Below are 18,022 nucleotides of genomic sequence, written 5' to 3' on the forward strand. Positions count from 1 at the left end.
GGGCCTCTGCAAAGAGTCGCCACCATGCTTACAGCCAGTCATGCCCACAGCCAGAGGTTCAGCGCCCTGGCTTCAAGCTGAGGACTCTTACCTCAAGGGCCAATCCTGAGTCCAGTCCCCAGTCCCCCTTCCAGGCCTTCCTGATCCCTGGGGTCCCCTGTTAGGTTCAGGCAATGGAACCTATCTGATGAATACAGATCCTCTCCTGCCCATCCTTGGGTGACCCCAGCCAGGACCTCCGTCCATTCTGGCCAAGTGGCAGCTGCAGGGTGGGACCTTTGAAGGTTACCGGCCCTGAGCGGCCAGTGGAAGAGAGATGGATGGGACAGCTGGCTGAAGCCTCATGCATTTGCCAGGTGACACCCCACGTGTCCTGAGGGCCTCCTGCAAGCTGCGTCTGGCAGCAGTCCCAGGGGAGCTGGGTGGACAGGTGTGTGTGTGTGGGGGGTGTGGGTGGGGATTGCCTCCTGTCTTGGGGCGGGACATCCTCCCCTACTCCTATATTCTCTCCCCACCTTCACCTGGACCCAGTCCATGGGCTTCCCTTCCTCAGGGAGAAGGTTCTAGATCCTTTGGTGGGCTCTGCAGGGTAAAAAAAGCCTGCAGGGTAAAACAGGAGGTGCCTCAGCCATTCCTCTCCCCACCGGCATGCACACCCCTCATCCTTCCTTCTCTGGAGCTGGAAGGAGAGGATGCTGCTGCCTCTCTGGCCTCGCTGCATTCCGGTGGAAGGTGGAGGCAAGGAAAGGGAGAAATTTTGCTTTCTAAACACTTGTCCTGACTTGACTTCCCTGGCACCTGGCGCCCCTCCCCCAAGAGACCCCCATCTCTGCCCCATCCCTGACCCACCTCCTTCCCCACCTAGGGGAAGGATGTGCTCCAGGGCTGGGGCCAAGCTGCTGCCCCACTGCATTCCTTCCAGGAGGCCTGAGGGCATGGTCCCCACTCCCCTCCTCCTCACTCCCGCCTCTAGCTTCCCTGCCCCTGGCTTCTGGGATCCTATACTTGTTTCAAAGCCTAGCCTGGTTCAATCCAGCTCCAGCGCCTGCTACCTCCCCGCTCCCCCCTCCCCCAACCCGCAGTCACTCTTTCTCTCTTGTTTTGTGTTCCATTCACTGGTCAGGCCATGGTGACCGCCTGGTTTCCTCAGACCAGTCTGGCCACTTTCTCCTCTGCCTTCACCTCAGTGGCCTTTCCTTAGAAACCCCCAGGACTCCCTCCTCCACCTCCTGTGGCCTCTGCCTTCGAAGAAAGGGCATCCCTGATGAGTTGTACCACACAGCAGATCCTGGCCCCTCCCAGGTCTCTCAGCCCCTGATGACTACATTTTTGTTTACTGTAGAGCTTGTTGTGCTAGAATCTGGGCCCCACAAGAGCAGCTTGTTCCTTCTATCCTTTGCTGAGTTTCCAGCATACAAAAGACTGGAGATATCTGTAGGTCAACAATACCCTGACGGATGTTTCACACTGGTTCTGACTCAGTCACAGAAAGCGCTCTTTCATCACTCTCAGTAAGCAGGCAGGTCCGAAGCCCATATAGGAGGGCACCTGGTGACAACGGACAGGCTCAGAGATGGCAAGTAGCTTCTTTCAGGTCACACAGTGAACTTAGCTTTGGGTCCCAGCGGGGGCTTATTCCTCATCTGGACACACCTGGAGATTTGGCCGATACACTAACATTCTCTCTCTTTTTAAAAAAATATTTACTGAGTTTATTTGACTGTGCCAGGTTTCAGCTGTGGCATGCAGGATCTTCAGTTGCCTCATGTGGGATCTAGTTCCCTGACCAGGGATCGAACCCAGGTCCCTTTTGCTTTGGGAACATGGAATCTTAGCCAATGAACCACCAGGAAAGTCCCATCGCTCTTTACCCTTATTTATTTTTTGGTTGTGCTGGGTCTTTGTTGCGGTGAGTGGGCTTTTCTCTAGTTGAGGTGAGCAGGGGCTATACTCTGGGGCGGTATGCGGGCTTCTCATTGTTGAGAAGCCTCTCTTGCAGCCTCTCGTTGTGGAGCACAAGGGCTTCAGTAGCTGTGCCTCCTGGGCTCTAGAGCCCAGACTCGGTAGTTGCAGTGCACAGGCTTTGTTGCTCCATGGCATGTGGAATCTTCCCGGAGCAGGGATCGAACCTGTGTCCCCAGAATTGACAGGCGGAATCCTATTCACTGTACCATCAGGGAAGTCCCACTGTTTATTAGTGCCCCTCAAGATGTTTGGATGGATCCCTCTTATTCTTCCCCGCAATGCTGGGGATTTCCCAGACCACAGGTGGGGTTCCCAGGGGCTCTGCCTGTATGTGTCAACACAGCCTAGAGCAAAGGCTATCTGTCCACTAGAGGTTCAATGCTTTCCAGTGTTCTAAGGACACACGCGTCAGCCATGAGTGCAGAGTCAGAACCCATGGTTGTGGGGTAGCCTATTAATGTCTCCTGACTAAGAGGCCACTGAGAGGAGCCCAGGCTGATGACAGGCACAAGCCCAGATCACAGTCCCCCTCTGAGAATAAGAGGTCTTTCTGTCCTGGAGAAACTCTGGCTGAGCTTGGAGCCAGACATGGACATATGACTAAGCGTGGGGAAGGGACTCTTAATCTGGCTGAACAAGAAGAGTGTGGCTGGTGGAAATCCCCTGGCGGTTCAGTGGTTTGGACTCTGAGCTTCCACTGCAGGTGGCACAGGTTCGATCCCTGGTGGGGGAGCTGAGAGCCCAGAAGCCACTCAATGTGGCAAAAGAAAAAGAATGTGAGGGACTTCTCCTAAGACTCTGGTTTTAGGGACTAGCGGGTCAGTGACTGAAAAGAATTAATAAATAGGTCCTTCAGCTTTGCTTGCCTCCACTGGCTCCTCGGCCAGACGAGATCTAATCTGGTGTTTAGTCCAGTGCTCAAGGCCACAAGCCCAGCGTTTTGAGAATTATCACTCAGAATTGGCCTTGGGGGACTATCTTATCCCTGAGTCAGAAAGGAGTGGAATGTGGCTAAGGAAAAGGGCAGCAGACATGTGTCCATCCAGGGGAGAGGTGACTTTTTTTTTCTTAAGTCTTTATTGCATTTGTTACAATATTGCTTCTGTTTTATGCTTCGTTTTTTTTTGGGCCAGGAGGCATGTGGTATCCCCTGCTTTGGAAGGCAAAGTCTTAACCACTGGACCTCCAGGGAAGTCCCCAGAGGTGACTTTCATTCATTCAACCAATCCTCACCCTTTCCACGGTGTTCCTGTCCCCACAGGACTGTGTGCTCTCGGAAGGCCGGCTACCTGGCTGGCTAGAGGAAGGCCCTGGCCAGACACGTATGAAGGGGTCGGGTGAAGTGATGTGGTAGAGGGTCCTACAAGGGAGGGACTGCATTCTGGGAAGGCTGGTGGTGACCAGCAAACACGCCTACAGGCAGTTTCTCCCAGATAAACTTATCAGCCCTTTCTTTCTGCCAGAGCTGCTGGACAATCTGCCTTCTGTTAAAGCCAGACAAAAGGGACCCCTCCCTTACTCTGATTTGGCTGTTCCTGCTCGCCAAGCCTACGGCCTCCGGCAGAACTGCAGGCCCAGAATTTGTATCATCAGGCCTCCACCCTCAGCCAGCACTGACCCCTTCCCTTCTCCATGGGGGCCTTGGGGGAGTATCAGGAATACCAGCCTCCCTCTCTCTGGAAAAGTCTGAGGCTGGGCATTGGCCCTTGGCCCTCGGTTCCTAGGGAATATGCTAGATAATAAAGCTCTGGAAGCCTAGGACCAGAAGAAAGTTTGGTCCAGGTAGGTGTCTGCTGGATTTCACTTGAGCTAGAACCAAAGCCCTCGCTTCAATCATATCAGCCCCAAGTAAGCACTGGGTCATTTGCCGTGGGCCTTGTTCAAGGCTTAGACTTTTGGGGAATAATTGCCAACCAAGAGGCAGACAGCACTCCCTGATTCCTACCTTCCCAAATAGAAGTTGAGCCTCTATTACGTGCGTGATGTTAGGCGATCATTGCAACTTGGGATCAGGCAGGTGCATGTAACTGGCCTCAAGGGCTCATAATCCAGTGTGGAAGACAAACTTTACTTAATCTGATAATTTTCCCAAAGCCTCTGACTGGGGGTCTAAGTGGAGGGTGGAGGATGCACAGGAGGCCATACGGCTAGGCGAGTTGAGGGCCGACTGTCAGGCTTGAAGGGCCTCGTTCTCCGCCTCTTGATCAGTTCTCTCTGGGAGCATACCATGTGGGGCCTTTGGGCAGCTGTTCCTGGGTGTGCCCTGGGCCTCACTCTTGGCTGTGCTCTCCAACTGGCTGTGAACACCAGGCCTGACCTACGATGGCCTAGGCACTGCTGGGGTTCCAGTATAATCTCCCAAGGGTGAGTCACTGGGGACCCTGTGCTGAGCCCTAGGGTGAGCTGTGAGATCCCTGGGAGGGGAAAGGCTTCAAATCTCAGGACTACAGGAAGTAACAGGGCCTTGACTTTACAGCCCCTGCCCAACCTAGGGGCCCATGAAGACTGTCGGCCTCCCTCTTTACTCTGAGGTGGGCTCCATGTGGGCTGGTTGGGTTCCAGTGGGGGCTGGCTAGGCCCCAAGGGGCTGGCTGTCCAGGCCTCCTACCTTCGGGGCCTGAAGGAATAGGGGGTTGGGGGAACCCTACCTCCAGGCAAAAATGAAGAAAGCCAGCAATGAGGCCCAGGGCTTGCAGCTGTTCTGGCCTTGTGGGAGGATCTGCCAAGGCTGGAGGACTGGGGGAGAGGAAGAGCATCAGAGCCAGCTTGGGACCACAGCATCACAAAGTGAGCCCCAAACCTGGAGAAGCAAGGACTAGAAGGATTTGGCTGTAAGGTTTTCAGGCAAACTCTGGCTGTTGCTCCTTTCCTCCTAGAACTAGGAAGGGCCTATCCCACATTTTGGCATCAGCTAGTCAAGGTAGTGACCTTCTCTTGGTTGGAGCTCTGGGGGAGCTTGGGCATGGATGGGGTTCTGGGACTCCAGAGGCCAGATTGAAGCCTGGTGCCTCATCGAGCAAGACCAGTGCCAAAAATGAAGGAGTGTTACTCTAGCGTCCATGAGGACCAAAGAACAACTAGTAGTCTTTGGGCTCCTCTGGTGGCTCAGATGGTAAAGGATCTGCCTATAACACAGGAGACCCGGGTTTGATCCCTGGGTCAGGAAGATTCCCTGGAGAAGGGCATGGCAACCCACTCCAGTATTCTTGCCTGGGAAATCCCATGGACTGAGGAGCCTGGCGGGCTACAGTCCATGGGGTCACAAAGAGCTGGACGTGACTGAGCGCCTAACACACACACACACACACACACAGAGCAGCTTCTGTGTAGATGCTATGAGAGATGAGGCCTGTACTCACTGCTATCTTTTGTTTTGGGAAAACACACACACACACACACATATATGTAATTATACAGTCAGACACTAAAATACCCAGCAGAATCTCAAGCTGCAAAGCAGTGTCTGGTGTGCCTTTGTGGGTGGGAGGGAAACTCTGTAAGCTGAAGGAGTGAATGAAAGAATGTATTTTGTTTATAAACCTGAATAAATTCCTACATTTTTAGCCTTTATGAAGCAGCAGAGTTTTAAAACTGGATTTGAGAGGCCATCCATTTTTTAGGCTTAACATCCAAGGGATGCTCAGGGAATTTGGGACTTTTTCCTGGTTTTTAGTTCTTTTTCCAGTTCATTTCCAGTGAATGAAGCTTGGAGCCTCTGCATTTAAGTATAAAGAATCACAAACAGGTATGTGTGTTGGAGACAAGACGTTCTTTTTGGTCTCTGAAATTTGCTTCTTCCAGTTCTCCCTATCGAGGGGAAGAAAGCAGGGGAGACCAAGAGCGGTTGGGATTCTCTGGGAGGAATCTGTGGCAGGCAGCAGCCAGTTCTGTGTTCAGAATGTACTTGCTGACAAGAGTGCGGGCCTGGAATTCCAGGCTGGCCCCGGGCCCAGAAGGGGATGGAACCATCCTGAACAGGGTTTGGGGAACAGAGCCCACCTCAGGTAGCATCCCCAGAGTCATCCCTTATCTGTGGAGTCTGGGGCCTTTGAGATAGTGGGTCTAGGTTAAGCCCTGGGGAGAGTGAGAGAGTCTTTAGGACCCTCTCCTTGAAGGGAGACAGACCTCAGCAGTAACTCCCAGCCCTTTATTCACCCAACTCCCTGAAAGAATGTGGGGCCTCCAGTGAGTGACCAGTGCCAGCGGGTCAGAGCTATTTCTGGCGCCTGAGGAGGCATCGGATTCCGGGTGTTCAGGGCAGGAGGAGGAGGATGGAGGAGGGTCAGACCTGAGGCGCTTCCCGGACGCGCCCGCCTGCTGGGGGCTAGGCCCCCGGGAGAGGGGCCGGCTTCCTGTTCTTCTGGCCCTCGCCTCAGTTTCCCCATCAATATAAGAGTCGGGCAACGGGGCCATCATCGTTCCAATCTGGAGGACGCTTCCTGATTGTTTTCTTGGCTGGCAAATAACCTGATCTGAGTTTGAGGGAAATCAGGAAGGCGGAAGGCAGTCTATGGGTGGCCAGTTGCGGCCGAGCCAAGTTATCCAGCCTGACCACCCGGGTAGGCTGGATGTCTCTCAGACGCCCAAATGCCTGAGGTTGGGTGGGGAGCCCCTCCCCCACGCCCAGTCCTGCGTTCTCCGGTCGACCCGGACGGGCCGAGGCGTGTCCCGGGGACCGACCGGGCTGGCCGCGGGCGGGATTTCCAGGATGGGGGCGTGTCCTTTCGAGCGGGGGCGTGGCGGGCCAATGAGCGGCGCGGCGCGGACGGGGGCGGGGCTTGCGCGCGGGTGCGGCGCGCTGCGGGGCGGCCGACGCAGGCAGAAGCGGGCGTCGCGGGGACTGCCGGTCGGCGCCGCGCGGAGCTAGCCGCGGGATTGGCTGCGGCACTCGCGTGTCAGGGGGTTGCTAGGCTTCGGTCGCGCGCCCCGCCCTCGCGCTCCGCGCCCTCTCGCCGCCCGGTACGTGCTCGCGCGGAGGCTGCGGTGCGGCGCTCGCGCTCCTGGGGCTCGGCGGTGGCGGCGGCGGCGGCTGCGGGAGCTTCGCGCCGAGTCCCGGGGGAGCAGCGGCGGCGGCAGAGTGTCGCGGTCGGAAAGAGCGAGCACCTGCCGCGGCCCGCCCGGCGGCGCTCGGTGAGTGCGCCGCCCGTGTACTGCCGCCGAGCCTGCCAGCCCAGGGCCCCATCTCCGTCGCCGGCGGAGCCTCCCGAGGAACACCTGCTGCTGCTCGCTGTTTGGCCCGGGGCGGGGACACGGTCGCGGACGTCCTTGCGGGTGAGGCGGCGGCGGGGCCCGGGTAGAGCCGCCCCTTGCTCTCGGCCCCTCAGGCGCAGGCTGGGGGCGTCCAGAGTCCGGCCCCGGGCTGCGCGCCGCGGCGATGAGCCAGGCCTCAGCCCGGCCCGCGCTCCCGGGAACGCGGGGCCTGCGCTTCGGCCGCGGGCGTGTGCGGCCGGCCTGCGGACTGCCTCCCGGGCTTCCACCGAGGGTCGCGCCTCCCAGGGTGGCCAGATCCTGAGGATGGGCCGTTGAGCCCTCTCAGGAGGCGGGGAAGGGCGCCGCAGCCGCCGGAGCGTGAGCTCATGGGCTTGGGGTCACCCCTTCACACACAGACACACTTGGGTTTCTTTGGAAGCCTGCTACCTTTTCACTTAGTGTTTGGAAAACCATCTTCACCTGCGGGAATATTTGGAAAAATGTCCTCGGAGAAATGGCTCCCTGGGTTTAGAAGGCTTCTGCCGTAAATTTCAAGTTAATTTCACACCAACTTAGCTACTGATTTAAAATGCTTATTTTAGTCTGTGACTTGAGAAGCTCTTCGATTTGTGAACTTCAGAATGAGTTTTAATAATGACCGTGAAGTTTGGCCTTGGTGAGAGCTACAGCCTGGGACAGCATGGTTATAGCCTAGAGTTCTAACTTAAGAGCCCGGCCTGCTGTTTCCCTAAATAAGCGAGTAGACGTGATTCCTGGCTTGGAAGCCAGACTTCTGTGCAGGGAGGTGGTGTTTACAGGACATCAGTTCAGATGAAGAGTTGAATGTGCTACCAGGTGTTTGGGAGTTTGTTGTAGATGGGTTGTTGTAACTTTATCAGGTTGTTCTATGCTTATTTGTTGAGAGAGGTAATTTTGGGATGTCCTTTTTTTAAAAAAAGAATTAAAAAAAAAATTCAACATGGGAGGCATAGTTTGAATATGGAGACGTTGAATTGAACTTTGGTGGCCGTGGAGCCAAGTAATCAGAACTCCTGGCCTGCATGCTTAAAGGAGATTGAGGAGCCATTTCTTGGAGCAGTGAGATTTGGGGAGGGAGTTTGATGAGCCTGTTGCAGGCCTGCAGGATACTTTATGAAAGGAGATTAAGCAGTACAATTTGAGCAATAAACATCTGATTGGAACATGAAAGCTTGTGTTGCTGTGTACCTCTGTTGAAAGAGGCAGAGAGCCAGACTTCACTGTTCTGAAAAATTGATTTGGCAAAGTACATTCATTTATTTAACAAATACTTGGCTTCACTACTTACCAGATTCATGTATTGGGTTGGCCAAAAAGTTCATTGAGGTTTGTCCATACACTTTTCCAGAAGAGCCCTAACAATCTTTTTTGGGCAGCCCTAAAAATGAGCCTGGTTCTGGCCCTACGGAAGTCAATATGGTGGACAGTGGGGGATGGGGAACCTATGATAGTGTCTGCCCACTCAGTGTGCTCAGATGGTTCTTGGGAGCCTGAGGAGAGGGGGAATTCCTGAGCCAAGGCTTGCAGGGCCAGCAGAAAATAGCTGGGGGACAGCAAGGTCCCAACCCAGTGAACCACATGTACATGAGTGCCTAAAATAGCACCTGTGAGTCCTCCAGCTTGAGAGGTGGGGGCCCCTGGCCTTTCTCTTGTGTCAAGGAGTTCAGACTTCATACTCAAGGTGCCAGAGTCTGGGAAGGGTTTGCCTCGGAGTGGTGTGGTCCAGACCTATGTTTAGATAGGTCTTGTTGGTGGCCACATAGGTAGTGCAGGGAGAGGATGGGAAAAGGACCTCGGGCTCTGAGTTAAACCCTTAGAGGACAGATGAGGGTGAAGGAGCCAGCTGAGGAGACTGGCTGAAAAGTTTGAGCAAAGGGAATTCCAAGCTGTGATGGGGGAGGAGGCTCTGTTCAGGAATGTATGGGCCAGAATATTTAACATGACCAAGGCTTTAAATCACCTCTTCTGTAAATTTGCTAGTGTCTCTTGAACATTGAATATGGTGGAATTTGGAGGGACCCTCAGGCCACTTAGACTGGGGTTGTTTACGAAAGGAGAAGCATGGCATTTTTTTGTTACCAACCTTAACCAGCCTTATTTCTCACTTGAACTGGGGGCATCGCAGTTTCGCTTGGGCAGGGCTGGTTTATTAACCCCCGAAGTAAATAGATATGTGTTCATCCTTGTTGAGGCAGATGAGAGCATGTTCAATCCTTTATCCTCAGAATCATTCCAGCCTTTCCTGAGCTCTGGATCAGGGATGCGATGGATCTACACCAGCAAAGTCTAGGGCCTTCTGAGTTTCTGCTCTACATGCACCATGGTGGATGCTTCTGAGAGTCCTTTCCAGTGGCTTAGCAAACTGAGTCACAGATGAAGGAATTGTTCCCAAGGTCACACAGCTGTCATGTGGCAGGATTAGGATTTGAACCCTGGTTGGATGTTTGGCTGTACCCATCTATGTTTGTGTTGTATCAGACTATTAATGGTGGTCTCAGTTGGGTCTTTCTCTGGCAAAGACCAAGCTCAGGTGTTTGGTGGTGGGCAGAATGCTGGGACAATATGAGAAAGTGATGAGTGATCCCACATGGAACTCCAGGAACATGCTCTGAGGGGCCATTTTCAGACATCTAGGGTTTGTCAGAGCCTTCTTGAGCCCTGCGCTGGTGGCTTTGGGCACTGTACTGAAGTAAGCCAATGAACTTGGGTCCTAGGCTGGAGAGGGCAGACCTTAGGGGAGAACTACATTTGAGCTAGACCTTCAAGAAGGGTTAGTGGTTTGATTGGTGAAGGAGTGGTGGCAAGAAGGTCACAATTGTGTGGAAGAAAAAGAAGTGAACAAAGGAAAGGAGCCGGGGGGAGAAGGCTGGGCTCTTTTTCTGTGTGTTCTGGAAGGTTGAGTTGGAGTCAGAAGGCCACATGGAGAAGTTTGATGTTATGGAAGAACAGGACACCTTGGAGATCTCAAAACACAACTGTGATGGGATCACCTCTGGGTTTTCAGAAGTGAGCCCCCATTGTGAATGTTGAGGTTGGGGTGGATTAGAGACATGTTGGTTACTGCTGTGATCCACTGGGGAGATAGTGGCTCTGAACTAGAACAGTGGTCAGCAGGGCAGTGGAGATGAAGAAGGTTCATGATGAGCCAGTTCAGCAGATGTTAGGGACCTGAATGCTGCTGGTCCCAGCAGGGATCTGCCACGGAATGAAAGAGGCAGGAGGTTGACAGTGGAAAGTTGAGGATATAGGGCTGCATTAGCCATGCACTGATGAGGACTTGAGAAACTCTGAATAAAGAAGGGCCCCGAGGGAATTCCCTAGTGATCCAGTGATTAGGACCCTGTGTGTCACTGCGGAGGACTGGGTTCAATCCTTGGTCGGGGAACTAAGATCCCGCAAGGTGTGTGGCATGGCCAAAAAAAAAAGAAAATTAAAAAGAAGGGCCCCTAGATTGCCTGAAGTGGGGAAGGCTTGAGTTTCTGTGGCAGGCAAGCAACAGGGCAAAAAAGAGGTAAACTTACGAGAGAGAGCACAACTTGTTGACCCACTTGGTAGGTAGAGGGAAACATCTATACTTTCGGATACTCAGAATCATGGTGGGTGTAATGTAGCTTTAGACTGGATTTCAGGTAAAGAATTGCCAGTGACTTGCACATGTGATCTGTGCAAGGCAAACTAGAGGTGTCCCATGATGGTGTGACGTCGGAGCCCCTTTACCCCATGGTTTCTTTCTGAGTTGTTGTTTTTTTTTTTGATCGTAGCCTTCTTGATAGGAGGCACATAACTAGTCTAGCTGAATGGCAAGTGGTGATAGACTCATTTTGCGGGTGGGCAAGAATAAGAGTGAGGTCTTTCAAGTTTTGTGGGTTTTTTTTTAAGATTTTTTTATTATTTTTATTTGCTGTGCCAGGTCTTAGTTGGGGCATGTGAGATCTAGTTCCCCGACCAGGGCTTGAACCCGGGCTCCCTGCATTGGGAGAGCGGAGTCTTAGCCACTGGACCACTAGGGAAGTCCCTCCTGTCTTAAGAGTTTTTTCCCTAACCAATGTAGGAAGTCAGCAATGAGAAGTTTGATTCAATATTCCAGGTTCCCGGGTACGTTGTTTAGATTTGAGCCACTGCAGAGGATAGATAACCGCTTGGAGGCTTCCAGAGTATCAGAGAATTAAGAAATGCTGGTGTGAACATGGAGGGGGACTCGAGTGTTGAACTGTGAGGGAACTCTGAGTAAGAATGCAGGTAGTTTGGGCTTCTAGGTCTCTGTGTCTTGGTCAAGGGTTCCTCCCTCCTCCATGTTCAGGAGTATTTCTGTGCCTTTGCCAGTGTTACTGTTTTGTTGCTTAAGCCCCCATCTTTTCCTGGGTTGATGCTCCAGTCCTGGAATAAGATGTTGGTGGTTTTGAATATGCAAGTAATTAATCTGGCCATTTCCCAGTAGGTCTTTGTGTGCCCATGCCTTTGGGCACTAATTTAAAGTAGTCTTCCTTTGAGTTTCATAACCTGCTTCGCCTTTTGACCGCCACTCTTCACTCTGATCATTAGTGATACTGCTCAGATAGCAATTTCTATAAATAGGATTTTAGAGTAGTTTACAAAATTACACCAGCCAGAGGGCTTAATTTAGCCCTAGTGAATAGGGTTTCCTATTTTCCCGTTCCCTTGGGTTTGAGAGAGCTAAGCATTTTCTTAGCTTTGCTCTGGGTCCAGGCTGGAAGGATGGATGGCATGCCATGGTATAGTATCATGAACTGAGCGTGTCTAAGTTGATGAAACTGTCCTGTGTTCTCTGCTGGAGTGAAGTAAATCTGAATGAACTTTTGCAGTATGTTGACTTAATTTATATTTTACAAGTAGGATCCTAATGGGAATAATCAGCTGAATATAAAATATCATTTTTATGACAATGTCTTTAACCTGCACATCCTGTGATGCATTTAATAGTGTTGAGGTTTTGCTTCTCAGTTATACCTTCTTGAGCTAATTATTTTTGAAAATACCCGTCTAAAGTTTAGACATTGAAATTAATTTTGTATGTTTTGAGACTGTGTATAATTTTTTGATCCTTGGTTGACTCTACGGAGGACATTTCATTTTCTGTGTCATCCTTTGGCAATAGAGGGTGACTGGTGGTGTGGGCAGATTGGGTGGCACGCCCCTCTTCCTTTGGAGCTGGTGGCTGTGGTGAATGTAATGCTGCCTTGGTTGTGGACATTCACCAGTATTGGTTCCTTCTTTTCCTGGAGGGCTTCTGCTCTCCAGGAAGATAAAACTTATTTTTTTTTTTGGCCTTGCTGAACGGGATGTGGGATCTTAGTCCCCCTGCAGTGGAAATGAGGAGTCTTAACCACTGGACCACCAGGGAAGTCCCCTTAAGATAAGGCTTTTAAAGCATCCTGGCACTGGAACCAGAAGAAAGGTACTTGGAAAGGGAGATTGCCGCTAAAGCAAGATGAGGGATAATCATCATCCTTGGGTACTTGGCAAAATGACCATGGGATTTTAAAACACTGTAGTGGGGCAAAAGCTGTATTAAATAATACATGTATTAAAAAAAAACAAAAAAACGAGGAAGATAAAAGTCGAAAGTAAGGGGAAAATCTCTTGTCTTCCCCAACTTTATTCCTTCTTTAAATAGCAAATGCTAACACGTGGTTAATCTCAAAAAGTTCTAAAGGATTTTTGTACAGGGGGAAGAAATCTTTCTTCGATCTATTCCTCCTAGAAGCAGCCAGCATCCCCTGATTCCTGGGTATCCTCCAGAGATGGCCCTTGGGCGGCACTTTTACCAAGTTAAATTTAATCTTTAATCTTGCTTTTGCCCTCCCAGCATTGTAGTATTCATTGTTCTATAAATATAACATTTCTGATGGTTAACTGTCTTCAGTTCTTACACGGTTGTTAATCTTACTTTAGTTATAGTAGATAATATTGCAGTTGACATCTTTGTACATAGTTTTTATTTTTAAGAATCTTTTTCTTACCTCTACAATATTAAATATAAAACTTTTGGAAAAAGTGCAGTGTGACTTACAGTTTTGAAGGAGCCCATTTATAACATCTAGTAAGGCAGGTTTGTATTGAATGTCATTTTTTAAGCACTGTGTACCTTTTCCCTGGTCCCTTTTCTGTGACTTGCATGTGTGTGCAATTTTTAGAGCTTCATCGAGGCCAAGACTCGATATTCCCTGCCATTGGGGGTATGTGTAGCCACAGATTCATTCTTCCTGAGGCAGTCACAGCCCTCGGATACCCTAAGTATAGGGGAGTGTGCCAGTTGAGGGAAGCTTAAGGACGAGTGAAGCCCTTGGAAGGATGTGTCATACTCAGGGAAAAAGAGGCCAGTGCCCATTTTCGTCTGTTTTGGCATTTGCTCTTCATTTCTGTGGATGTTTAGTTTTGTATATGGAGTATGGGAATCCACAAATAAGAAGCGCGCTTACAGAGTCCTTTCTAATAGCTGGTGTTAATGTATATGCATTGAAACAAATTTGTGGAATTGGAAGATGCCTGTTTTGGCAAATGTTAGAGTTGTTTCTGTCTTACTTCTCACAGTATTGGGAAAACATTTCCCCCAGGAATTCCAGGGGTTGATAAAGGATTACTTAAGGAGGCTCCCAAGGCTGTCTGTGGCATAACTGAACCAGTTCTGCCTTGGTTTTCAGAAATGCCTCTTTTAATTAGCCTAGTTGTTCTCCAGGCTGGCTTGATTCTTGAGCCAGTTTTTGCCAAGGAAAATGATGAAGTCAATGATAGAATTGCAAATATTATTTTCTTTTTATTTGGCTATTAATCAGCACGTGGTACACCATTCATTTTCTGGGCCCTTACTATATGAGAAATGCTTTCATAAAGCATTCATCTCTTGTTGCTGTAAATATCCTGTGCCGCCTTCTGCTTGGGCTGGTGGATTGTCTTTGCATTGGATCTGCCCTGACCTCAGGGAGCCTCACTTACAATAGTGGAGACTAGCCTGAAGAGTAGTCCTTGAACAGGGGGGCATTCTGGGTCTTGTGGAAAATGAGGAAGTGTTGAGAACTTTGCTCTACCTGTTACATTAAGCATCTTGGACTGTCTTTTATTTTTAGACTTTTGAGCAATGTTGGGAACACTGAATTGCCTGAGTAGAGAAATTTGGTAGGAGGAGACTGCTGCTGCTGCTGCTAAGTCGCTTCAGTTGTGTCCGACTCTGTGCGACCCCACAGACAGCAGCCCACCAGGCTCCCCTGTCCCTGGGATTCTCCAGGCAAGAACACTGGAGTGGGTTGCCATTTCCTTCTCCAATGCATGAAAGGGAAAAGGGAAAGTGAAATCGCTCAGTCGTGTCCGACCCTTAGCGACCCCATGGACTGTAGCCTACCAGGCTCCTCTGTCCACAGGATTTTCCAGGCAAGAATACTGGAGTGGGGTGCCATTCCCTTCTCCAAGGAGGAGACTAGAAACTCTTTATTAAAGATCTAAAAATAGAATTCATTAAAGTCACAGATAACAGAATTCCTGTCTCCTTTCCTTCTCTGGGTTGTTCCCAGCTGTTGTTTCTGCTTACCAGGAAAGATCACAATATTTTGTCAGAAGGGTCAGTAGTATAGACTTAACACACTGTGTTTGCCAGTCTGAATATGTGCTTTATCCAGTTTTAAAAGTAGTCTAAGAAGTGACTGGATTTCTGGTCACTGGGAAGAAATCTTTAGCAGGAAAAGTTGATTGTTCTTGCAGTATGAGCCCTGGGCTGACGGGGACCATAGGGTGCCTGAGTGTTTGTTTGTTTGTTTTCCTTCTGGTTGGACACTGTTGACCAGAGAGTGGTCACCTGTGTAGGCCACCTAATCCACATGACTTAATCAGTTGGCACCTCAGGACTCCCTTCTGGTTTTTCAGGAGGGGTCCTTTCTGGCCAGTGCAGCTAGAAGGGAAAATGGCTGCTCAGTCTGTCGTCTTCGGCAGGCCTCTGCTGCCCAGGGCTGCCTGTGCCCTTTCCCTGCATGTGAGGGGGTGAAAGAATGTCCCGGCCTCCCCTCTCCCCTCCTGCCATGCGCTTCCAGGGAGAATGGGGCCCATTGTGGGCTGTGCACAGCCCTCCACTTAAGTGTCCGGCCTGCCGTGGCCTCTCTTCAGTCTGCTGTGGCGATGGGATGCTGAGGGGCCACGAGCCCGACGAGCTCTCATCTCCTCACAGGCTGCCCTGACATTCAGGAGTATTCTGAGCCATGGTGCCTGTGCTGTGTTTGCCCTCGGGGCTGCCCTCTGATTTTGTCATGTCTTGGTCAGCATTCTTGTGGACCCCTTTCCAGGGCTGAGCTCACTCTTGCGGCAGATCTCAGGCCATATTTGGAGAGGCAGGCCTGCTGCTCCCAAGGGTGACTGACTGCCTGGTCACAGGAGGCTGGGGAGTTGCCCCAGGCCTTTGTTGTGTTCTGAATCCACTGGGAAGCCTCGGATTAATCTATTTGTGAATGAAACTGGACTTCAGATTCTTGTTTTTCAAATTTATTCTGGCCTTCAGTTGTGTCTCAGTAGAGCTGGGGAGAAACTTACTTTGGCCTTAATCAACTGTAGAACTTGTTGAAGATGTGAAATACCGGAATATGGGATAGGGGAAGCCAGAGAGACTCAACTTAAAATTTTTTTTTTTTTTTTTTATAATTTATCTGGCTGCCCTGGGTCTTAGTTGTGACATGCAGAACTCTCAGTTGTGGCATGTGGGATCTAGTTCCCTGAGCAGGGATCGAACCCAGGCCCCCTGCATTGGGAATGCAGTCTAAGCCACTGGCCCACCAGGGGAGTCCTGAGACAGCCTTTTAAAAAACAGGATATGGGATATGTTCTGGATATGGGAGCTCTCTCTTGATACCAAACTGCCTTACTCATCAGGTAGTTCTCCTGACCCCAGGCCAGTGTGTCCTTGGGAAAAAAATGTAAGAGATACTTAATGATTTAAGGGAGACCTTAATGACTTAAAGAGTGAACAGATAGAGGTCACTGGCTGCTTCTCTTTCGAGGGTGTTGGCTTCAGATAAAGAGCCAGGTTTGTCATCAGCAGTTGTTTAGCAGGTTCTGTGAAGGGTAGTTGAGCGAGCTGGTAGTGGAACAGGAGATGGAGAAGGCCCAGTCAGGCCTTCCTGGAGTTGGCGAAGGTCTTTTCTACATGAGGTCTATATTGATTGCCTGGAAGTCTACTGAGAAATTTGCTCCTCTGAAACCCAGGTAGGTTGACTTTGGAACGGTCCTGGAAATTGTTCTTGGAAGGCAGCTAAGCTACCCACTGTACCACGAATGCCTCGATTTGAAATTGTTCTTGATCATAGTAAAAAAAAATCCATTCTTCCCGTAATGCTTCAACATGCACAGTTTCTTTGTTTTCTGGGAAGTGTCTTGTGAAAGGAGCAGCTGGTACTTGCATTGCCCTGGATGTTTGCCTTCCTCCCACTTTTTTTTTTTTCTTTTATTACAGGAAAAAAAAAAAACTTCTAGCTTATTTTAACCTGCTACCTGAGCAGAGTGATCTGCTTCCTTCTCCGTTTTAAGATTGGGAGTGGCACTCGTTTTTATTAAAGGAATAAAACTTGCTGTGCTGAGATAACACTGCAGATGCCAGCTCTTTTTAAAAATGATATTGAGTTTTCTAAAGGAGAGTTGTTCCTTCAGATAGTGCTTCATCATCTTATGGTCTCTTGGATCATGACCTCCCAAGAGGTGAGGTCTACCCACTAAAGGCCCTTGCTTTTTAGCAAGACAGGCAAGATCTGTGGTACAAGTTCGATGAGATTGGACAGTGAAAACACTGAGTATCCTCAGCAGTAGAAGCCTGAGCCTGAGAAGGGAATCTGCTGAGCTCCCTTATCCCCCCGCCTCAGTAAAATCGGGAGAGAATCTCATCCCCACAGGCTGCTGAAGAGAAAGTAAAACTTTCTGGTAGTGAGTCCTACACCTCTCCATAATTGGTACCTGTTATTCTTACACTTGTACTTTTTCTGGTGTAAACTTGAGAGTCCAGTATTTAATAATTAAGAAAAAAAAAGTGTTAGTCGCATCTTGACTCTTTGCAACCCCTTGGACTGTAGCCCAACAGGCTGCTCTGTCTATGAAATTTTCCAGACAGAGTATTAAAGTGAGTTGCCCTTCCCTTCTCCAGGGGATCTTCCCAACCCAGGGATTGAACCTGGGTCTTCTGCATTGCAGACGGATTGTTTACCATCTGAGCCACCAGGGAAGCCCAGTATTTAATAAAGGCTGGACATGTTTCTTAGGCTAAAAAACCCGATTGATTCAGGGTTTTTTTTAATTGTGTTTCATTTTACATATGTAATAGATTATATTTTATGTGTACCAAGTAGTATCTTTTTTTTTCTTTTTTAAAAAGCCTTAGACTGTGAACCCATCGTGCTAAGTCACTTCAGTCATATCTAACTCTTTGCAACCCCGTGGACTTCTGTGTCCATGATCCTCTGTCCATGGGATTCTCCCATCTGTGCTTCCCAAAAAGCAGCACTGGCTTGATTGCTTGCTCACCTGTGGAGCTTTGAGCGCTGTGGTGTCTCTCTTAGGGTGGCTGATCCAGGAGAGACTGGCCCCTTGAATGAATAAAAGACAAAAATAGATTGAGGATCAAGGATTTTGGTAGCTAAACAGTGTTGTTTGTATTTGTAAGGAGTTCCTTTGGTGATTCTTCGATGTGCCCAGCTTGTTTTCTCAAGCCTCACTAGTGCAGTAGAAGGAGCTTAGCCTGGCAAGGTTGTCATATGAATTGATTGACTAGAAGTGCTTGGTTTTCTTTTTTTTATATATATAATATTTATCTCTCTCTGAATATTCAGCTGCACTGCATGCCTGG

At 49.9% G+C, this 18,022-nt stretch overlaps 1 protein-coding gene across 3 annotated transcripts in view; it reads left to right on the forward strand.

Annotated features, from left to right (window-relative positions):
- Positions 1-6,767: 6,767 nt before the first annotated feature.
- Positions 6,768-18,022, forward strand: part of DAG1 (dystroglycan 1) — a 49,134-nt gene continuing 37,879 nt past the window's right edge. The window contains exon 1 of one of the 3 annotated variants that reach the window (XM_055413834.2): positions 6,768-6,924. The gene's annotated coding sequence lies outside the window, so the exon portion shown is untranslated. The other 2 variants (XM_055413835.2, XM_055413836.2) reach the window with 2 other exon arrangements.

This window comes from Moschus berezovskii, chromosome 24, assembly GCF_049115385.1.
Source record: "Moschus berezovskii isolate FMDL1 chromosome 24, NW_MosBer_1.0, whole genome shotgun sequence".
Classification (NCBI taxonomy): domain Eukaryota; kingdom Metazoa; phylum Chordata; class Mammalia; order Artiodactyla; family Moschidae; genus Moschus; species Moschus berezovskii.